The sequence below is a fragment of the Alosa sapidissima genome, chromosome 9 (assembly GCF_018492685.1).
Source record: "Alosa sapidissima isolate fAloSap1 chromosome 9, fAloSap1.pri, whole genome shotgun sequence".
Taxonomy (NCBI): Eukaryota; Metazoa; Chordata; class Actinopteri; order Clupeiformes; family Clupeidae; genus Alosa; species Alosa sapidissima.
Genome location: NC_055965.1, coordinates 5,696,854 through 5,706,490, shown reverse-complemented (window position 1 = coordinate 5,706,490; position 9,637 = coordinate 5,696,854).

The window sequence follows — 9,637 nt, the reverse complement described above, 5'->3', positions numbered from 1 at the left end:
TACATTATACACACACACACAGTTCAGCGATACCTAACACAGAGGACTCGGTGTATATAGGATAACTCAACAAATTCGTAGGGCAGTTTGAATAAGAAAATGAAAAGAGGCATTATATTTTAGGACAATACATTTTATTAAAAAATATTCGTTGTATAATGTAATTTATTATTTAACCTAAGTGAGTAGGTCTATTGAAGGGATAGGGGATTTAGTTGACTCGGTGCTGAACCACTGATGATGTGAAAGTGGATGTATTTGCCGAGGTAGTGGTGCCACACAGTTGAAGGATGGCAGCAGTGAGCAAAGGAGCCAGCCAGCAAAATGGACAGACCAAAGCTGGAGTGAAATAGTCATTCCCCGGAGTCAATGCAGGCCAGGGCTGGGCTCTGTTGTCCTCACAGGCCATGATGTTCAGCTGATGGTCTTCCTTGAAGAGCTCCTCTGGAACCAAGCCTTGGCTTGGTGGCTTCACCTCATGTTACTCAGGCTCCAGAGGACATTGGGCGATGGCTTGGTAGCTTTGGAGGGAGTCACCATCTGATGACCAGACTTTCCAGAGCTTTGACCATCTCGTAGACTCCCCAGCCTGCCTGTATAACGGCTTGACCACAGGGCGCTGTCCTCCCAGTCCATGGGCTCTTCTGCATCCATCGCCACTCCTGCCTGCACAGGAGCTAGGCCCCACATAGGCCAAGCCATGCTGACCTCCCATTCCATGGGTTCCATAATATCAGTGTTAAACTAGAAATACCAAAAAATAAAATGGAAAATAAAATTGGCTATATACACGTCTTAAACAGTAGACAAGTAGTCACACAGAAGTAGAGTAGAATTGGAATGGTAGAATCTTGGCAGCTTTCTGACAAAAGGTGGCCATGATAAAGATGTCATCACTAGGTGATGATGTCAGAAAGACAGCCCTTTTCTTAATTCTCAATGGATGTTCAATGGTATTCTGACAAAAGGTGGCCATGGTAAAGATGTCATAATCACTAGTTGATGATGTCATAAAGACAGCCCTTTTCTTAATTCTCAATGTTCAATGGTATTCTAATTTTCTGAAATGAAACTGTAGGCCTACATTATACACACACACACACTGGCACATGTGTAAACAGACACAGACACACACACAAAGACATGCTGTCCTCCCAGTCCATGGGCTCTTCTGCATCCATCGCCACTACTGCCTGCACAGGAGCTAGGCCCCACATAGGCCAAGCCATGCTGACCTCCCATTCCATGGGTTCCATAATCAGTATTAAAATGGCAAAAAACTAAATAGGAAAATAACCAAATTGCTATACGTGTCTCAAACAGTAGTAGAAGTAGTCAAACAGACGTAGAGTAGAATTGGAATGGTAGAATCTTGCCAGTTTTCTAGCAAAAGGAGGCCGTGATGAAGATGTCATATTCTCTTCAAATTTTTTCTTCAGTGACCTGACTTTGTTGAAAGCCCACCCACCACGGCAAGGTGCAGGTCTTGAGTGGGAAGACGAGACAAACATACAACAGACACGAATCAGAAAACAATTCACAATTCATTAACAAAAAAATAACAATTAAACATTACTACATACATCTACTCAAAACAAAAAGCATATTGCCATTCTGATCCAACCACCACTCACAACTGGCTCGTGACAGCTGCACCGAATGCTGTACCTGGGATCCGTAAAGACATCCTGCAGAGCACAACATGCACTGCACCAAATACGCAGAAGGATCACCGGTGGATGAAGAGGAATATTTATTATGTGTGTAACTATGCTTACCAATTATACTTACCACTGACAATACATTTGGAAAATAGCACAACTCTTGACACTGTGACACCACACCTGAACTACTAGTAAAAAGATATTCTTAATTGCCTTGGCAAATTCTATAGTCGCTCCTCTTAGTTGCTGTGGCCATTTATGATCCAATCAGCAACATGCACAACCGTCACGCAAGTCCTATAAAGTAACTATACAATACCAATACATTCACTAAATAGATTTTTTTTTAAAACACGTAAAATAATAGTTGCTGTGGCTGCTTAAAAAAGATTCAATCAGCCACTTTGCTATCTGCCATCCCTGGGTAATGTAATGTAAAAAATCCTCTTGGTTGCTGTGGCTGCTTAAAAAAAAGATCCAATCAGCAACTTTGTTTGGTTCAATGGGAGTCCTCTCTCTGGTTGTCCAACTCCATAGGTCCTTGAAAATTTACCAAAACACAGCAGTTATTCCAGATCTGATTAATGCTGCCAGCAACTGTGAGTGGAATTGTGGTGTCAAAGACGTGGAATTCTTTCACCCTTCTGATGACTCGTTCAAGAAGGATCCAAACACAAGCAATGGCTTGTGTCTGCTCAGTCTCCTGCCTTAACCACTGGACTCTGTGCTTGTAGGGGGGATGATAAGTTTCGCTCCCACAGTGCTCAGCAGGGGCTCAATTAGAAAACCCTTGTCTGCCATAACACTGTCCCTTTTCTCCAACAAACCAAGGACACCGGACTGTTGTGATGTCCTTGTCAGAGATTCCACCTGTGTAGAGCTTTGACACAAACGTCACAGCCCCAGAAAGAGAAACACCAATAAGGCCCTTGAATGTGGTGTGACTTTTGTACGAACTATACGTCTCTGAGTGCAAAGTAAGTGCGCTTGGCGTTTCACAGCGCAACTCCGTGCAGTCAAGAATCACTCTCACATCTGGGCAGAACTCCTGGAACTTGGATGGAAGTCGTCTTCTCACCTCTTCCAGGGACAGCCATATGGGCAATAAATCCCATCTAATCCCATCTTCTGTGCTTTGCTCCAGTACACAAGCACGGTTGCAGACGGTTCTATGGCCTGCCAAAACTTTCTGAATATGCGTTCAGATTAGGGTGACCAGATTTGTGCATGACCGTGTTTAACGTGACCATGTGGCAGCTCTGACAGACACAGACATTTTTTCTTTAAGGCCAAAAGTTATAAGGGGTTCGGTGGTGTCACCCCCAAGAAAATTTATTAAATGTTGTTATGTAAACGCACAACTTTCAGTCAGGGCCTGTACTATGCCTAAACACGAGTGCAAAGTAAGTTGTTTGTCTCCTAAACATTGTTCACCCTTTATCCAGACATGCGTAGCATAGCCTAACTTTTAAAACGAGGCAGATATGAAGAGGCATTGCAACCATGTTTACGGATACATTGTAACATTGGTGACTGCTTTAGGCTACAGTCTCTACATGGCATGGGTTTAGTTAATGATCGGGCTATAATAAGACCATGTCGGCTATGTAACCTCTGACAACTGGGACACTTTAATAGTGGTTGATGTGAACCGGGACATTTTAGTGTCCCGACAGGCTTTTGTCAGGGCTCGCATCTCAAAATCGGGACTGTCCCAGTCACTTGTTGTTTCTGTGTAGACAGGCCCTTGGCTACACTTGACACGCAACTGCGTTGTTATCAGAGCATTTGCTTTCTCTGTCTATGATCTGCAGCTTTTCTCAAACAACTACGGGCCTCCTCGACAAGAGGATTACTGGTCCGCAGAGCGGCGAAGTTAAATTTTGTCGGTGTTTCTGTCACGTCTGATCATTTGCAGCAACATTAAATGGTATTATGGAACCGCGGACTGAAAAAAATAAACAAAGTTTCCCCAATCAGGAAATATGGTGTCATCAGGCACTACAATTAGTATGAGCGAATGCATTGTGTGCGTCCCATGCGCAACTGAAACTTAACACTGGAGATGAATGCAGGTAAATTAAGACAAATATCGGCGAATATCAAACCCTACTTACACAACGTAAATGGAACGTTACATTTTGGTTCTATTTAGGTAAGTTACCTTCAGTGGACGTTTGGTAGAGGTTTATTCATGGTCCCATAATTACTATAAGAACTATGGCACTGCCAAGGGGCTGGAAGATGTGTTTCTGTACACGTCTGCGGCGGACTCGGAGGACTCTTGAGGCTGAGCCTCCAAAAAAACGCCCAACACAGAGGCCGCTGAGATTCAGACAATCCAAGATGAAGGTAATTTAGTCATAGTCAATTTATTTATACACGACCAGTGCTTTATAAACAAACCTGAGGGTCTTGAATTGTACTCTGTGGCACTTAAGCCCTCCTTACACTGACAGACTTTGGAAAGATTGGCAAAGATTTGGAAAATATTTTTGAAAGACTACAGTCTCAGACCCTCTCTCATCTAAAGACAAGTAGTAGAGTTTTAAGTCACAGACTATGATTTTACAATGACTAGGAATCTTGCAGGGTCACTATTTACAAGACTGCAACTAGATTCCTTTAAATTATTACCCATCGTGCAATATACAGGAACTGAAATGATAGCCTACTAAACTCAAAGTCGTATTTTCGTGTTTCTGCAGCATTGTTTCATGCGTGACATCCCTAACCGATATAGAGTTGTTCTGTCACATGGAAGAGCTGACTAAATATGTATAAGAAATGACAAATATTACAAGAATAACAAATAATCATATAGGCTACAGCTGTCGCCGACTTTGCCCCTTCCTGTTTGGTGTTGGAGAGAGGTCACTATAGGTTTTTATAGTTCACGTCACTATTTGCATGAGCCACGACTAGAAAGACTTGCGATAATATCAAACATGTTTAATATTGTCGTAACGGCAAAACTAGAAAAGGAATGACTCCGACTGACCAAGGCCACCATAAGTTGCAGGTTACAGGTTAGCAACTATGGTTTTGGGAAACGCACCCCAGCATGTCAATGTAAGGTCCCAGCAACGTCAATGTATAAGATTACTTTCTAGGGATGTTTTAGCAACGTTTTATGGCTGTCGTGGTAAGGTAACATAGACGTTTGTGGGACGTTGTGTAGTAACGTACATGGGACGTTAGTGGGACGACCATGTACGTCCATGAACGTAAATTGTGTACGTAATGTTACCGTTTCGGCACCAACTGGGGGCGTTCCTAGGACGTTGAAACAACGGCGCATTGTTAGTAGGGAAGGCCTACATCTCACATGCGCCCCACAGAAGAGGGGCGCTGCTTGCTCTGTTCTGTCCCTCCCAAACTACATTAGAATGGTGTGTTTAGCAACCAGAATTTCAAAAGGTTTACATTATAACAGCAAATAAACGCAAGTGGCAACAGTTGAACAAACGGGATAATGGACTCAACAACGGTAGGTTCACAGATATGACGAGGTTTAAAGCGTTGTGAGGAGTTCTGCACATGCGCAGAACACTTGAAGTCGCACGGGGATGTGGATGTCCCCACCCCGTCACGCAGGCTGCAGCCAGAGCCCTCTCCTTGGATGTGAATGTCTCCGTCCTGCAGGCTGCAGCCAGAGCCCTCTCCATGGATGTGAATGTCTCCGTCCTGCAGGCTGCAGCCAGAGCTCTTTCAACTCCGTTGCCTCGCATGCATTTAGCAAACAAACGTCCCCTTGATGTCCCCGGTATAACATTGTCGGGCCCACACAAGGACGTCCTTGAGAGATGTTTTTGAAATTACCCAATGCGGGCGACACCGAGGGACTTAAAGGAGAATTCCGGTGTGATTTTGTATGTTGAAACATGATACAGAGTGTGAACGTATGTCTCATAGCTCATTTCGGCTTGTCCCCTAAGTTACAGTTTGTACAGTACTAGTTTGAATTTTATACTTATATTTGCAACTGAAGTTGAAAAAGCATGACTGGGGAGAGGACATGGCATTTTAAAGTTAATAAGTTAATAAGCCCTGAGGGCATAAACCTTTTTTTACGTAGTATGAGATGTATTTCATTTTGTAAACAAGCTTGAAAAAAATAAGTAACAACCCAGGCCAGGTTGTGTAACTTATATTTGATTATGTCATGGGGACACAAACGGCACCATTTGCTAAGAAGGACCCATTTACCGTGGACAGTATTTCCTTGTTAGTAAAAGAAAGGAAGTGAAAATAATAAGTGAGTCTGGAAGCCAGGCTACATTTGTATACCTCCTTTATACTAAACTTGACCAGAGTGTCAACGTGGAGGGCTCGGTGTAGGATAACTCACACATTCTTAGTACAATTTGAACAGGAAAAAGAAAAGAGGCATTACACTTTAAGACAATGGATTTTATTATAAAATATTCTGTGTATAATGGAATGTATTATTAAGCCTAAGTGAGTAGGCCTATTGAAAGGAAAGGGGATTAAGTGGACTCAGGTACTGAACCACTGATGATGTGAAAGTGGATGAGTTGCTGAGGTATTGATGCCAGTCAAGTGAAGGATTGCAGCAGTGAGCAAAGGAGTCAGCCAGCAAAATGGACAGACCAAAGCTGAAGAGAAATAGGATCATTCACCAGGGTCAATGCAGGCTAGGGGTGAGCTCTGATCTCCTCATAGAACATGGTTGTTCTGCTGGTCTTTCATGAAGGCCTCTTCTGGAACCAAGAGCCTTCACATCATGTTACCTCAGGCTCCAGAGGACATTGGGTGATGGCTTGGTAGCTCTGGAGGGAGTCACCATCTGATGACCAGACTTTCCAGAGCTTTGGCCATCTTGTCAACTCCCCAGTCTGCCTGTATAACGGCTTGACCACAGGGCTGGGTCCCGCTGTCCTCCCAGTCCATGGGCTCTTCTGCATCCATTGTCACGCCTGCCTGCACAGGAGCTAGGCCCCACATAGGCCAAGCCATGCTGAACTCCCATTCCATGGGTTCCATAATCAGTATTAAAATGGCAAAAAACGAAATAGTAAAATAACCAAATTGCTATACGTGTCTCAAACAGTAGTAGAAGTAGTCAAACAGAAGTAGAGTAGAATTGGAATGGTAGAATCTTGCCAGTTTTCTGACAAAAGGAGGCCATGGTGAAGATGTCATAATCACTAGGTGATGATGTCATAAAGACATCCCTTTTCTTCAAATTCTCAGACCTAACAATAATCATTCAGCATCATCATTCATCTTGAGTAAAATTAGTCACAACAACACCATCCATTGCAAACACATAGGCCTACTGTACAGGTGCATCTCAAAAAATTAGAATGTCATGGAAAAGTTATGTAATCTAGATTCATTCACATAGAGAGGAAATTTCAATCTTGATTAATTTAATCTTGATGGAGATTCAAATACAAAATGTTAAAATAATACAATAAAGAATTTATGGTACAGAAATATCGACCTGAGATGAGCTTTAAGTTAAAGCACAGGCAATGGTTTCCTGTGTCTTTAATCTCTCAGTCTGTGCAGGGCAATGGACTTTTCCATAATACTCTAATTTTCTGAGATGCACCTGTACATACCACACACGTGTGCACACACACACACATATTGTAAAAATCTAGAAATATTGCATATTAACACATAATGCATTTGTCTTTATGGCAGCATTCGGTGCTTATTATCGTCCTCCTGAATCCATAGTTAAATGACCCAGAGATACACAGAGAGGATGACAAACAGCTCTTCAAATATGTCTTTGTACTGTATCCTCTGTCAGTGAAAAGGAATATTGTGCATGCCAGTCAGAACGGTGCATCAGATCAGACAATGCAACAGCATCAAATGGCTTAGTCCTACCTGAGTATGTCACAGTCTGGCTGGCACATAATCCTGTACTACACTGCTTTTTCACCTTATTGCTATTGCTTTTTCCCTGTTGCCATAGCGTTTTCTTTTTTGATTTAGATTTTTCCTCAAGTCACACACTAGCAATCAACTTGTTTTGGATGGGCCTTCCTGCTCGGGCAGCTTAGTCAGCTGTTGCACTACAGTACATGTGCTTATAATACATATACATGTTGTTATATTATTATGTGTTATAACACAGATACATGTTATTATATTATTATGTGTTATAACACATACATGTTGCAGATGGTACCACTAGCCCTCTTCAGTAGCAAGGTACAAGCTGAGCATAAGAAATCCCTGGCCACCAGCTTCCTTGCTGTCAAACCATCTACCTCCTTCACACGTCCAAATGCGGGCAGCCGTGGCCCACTGGTTAGCACTCTGACTTAACCGGAGGGTTGCCGGTTCGAGCCCCGACCAGTGGGCCGCGGCTGAAGTGCCCTTGAGCAAGGCACCTAACCCCTCACTGCTCCCCAAACGCCGCCGTTGTAGCAGGCAGCTCACTGCACCGGGATTAGTGTGTGCTTCACCTCACTGTGTGTTCACTGTGTGCTGTTTGTGTTTCACTAATTCACCGATTGGGTTAAATGCAGAGACCAAATTTCCCTCACGGGATCAAAAAAGTATATATACATATATGGCTCAGGTTTCGGCATCCAGGAAAGATAACCCAAAAGACGACACTGGCAAACCTGGTGGGACCTGATTCGTGGTATATCTTTCATCTTCTGCAGCTGGACCCTGCTTTCCTCACCACTGACATCTCAACCTGGCCTGCTTACCCAGCCTACAAGGAGGCCTTGATTCACTTGGAGTCCGTGAATGTGGTCAGTGACAGCACAGAGCGTAATGTGAAGCTCAGCACAGGCTCTGCAAGAGGAGAAGAACATTACCAGAATGTTCTGCAGGTGGTGGAAGCAGACAGAGAGAAAACACCAAACCTGAGGAAGAGGAAGGGAAACATGTAAAGAGTTTGTGTTCTTTGATGTTAAAACATCAGTCATATGGTGCTTAGTTATTAAGAATTCTCTATGTTCATCTATGTTCATGGTTCATATGATTTGTTTGTAGGAAGTTTACAGTACTTCTAGAATAGGGTAATCTTTAGTTACATAATGTTATGATATTGTGAGTTAATGGAATATCATTTAAGATTGTATTGATAACTTGCATGCTGTTATTATGGAAAATGCAATTTTTATTGTGTCTTCCCCCCAAAAAATGACAACTGACATATCTCAGGAAGTAATAAAGATAGAGAAACACAACTGGCACCAAATGATGCGCAATGTCCATATTTATATTAAACTTTCTTTGACATTATAGGGCTAGATCTATTATTTTTGCCGTTATTTAAAAAAAAAAACGATTGTATGTCCGTCGTTAGTTGGAAACTTCAGAGGCTCAGTGGACCCCTTAGATATCAATAGAATTTAATCAAATTTCTCATGGAAGTTTTAATTTAGTTAGTGTAAAAAAAATCTATTCTAGGTACAGATTGATTTTCAAAAAATCTGAAAAAAGTGGGGCAAATGATGTTGGCATTCATAACATAATTGTTAATATTAATGTTTTCTTTGGAATGTTGTCGAGGACTCACACGTTTGTTATAATTGATTGAGTTTTCCCCCATAAATTTGAATTTATCCTGTATTTTACCAGGAGAGTCCCACTGAGATCTTTATCTCTTTTTCAAGGGATTATCATATGTATGATATGTAGGACTTGAAGGGAAGAATATATTTGAAAGCTAAACTAAACACAGAGCAACACAGGACAAGGTAATACACCATCCTAATGATAGCTCAAAACGTCACGTGGTGGTAAAAACAAAATTAGGCAATTCAGTTGGGGAGCAGCATCTAGTCAGCTGACTATATACTTTGTAATTTGCCATTTTATGTGTGGCCTGAAAAAGGAATTTTGAGTGGGTTGCATGGCAGTTTCAGTATTGCTATACTGAGCACTGAGATGGGCATCTTAATCTTATGTCAATTCTAGTCGGAACAAAATCTGGAAAAGATGGTAAAATGCAGCAGGCACAGTAGCAG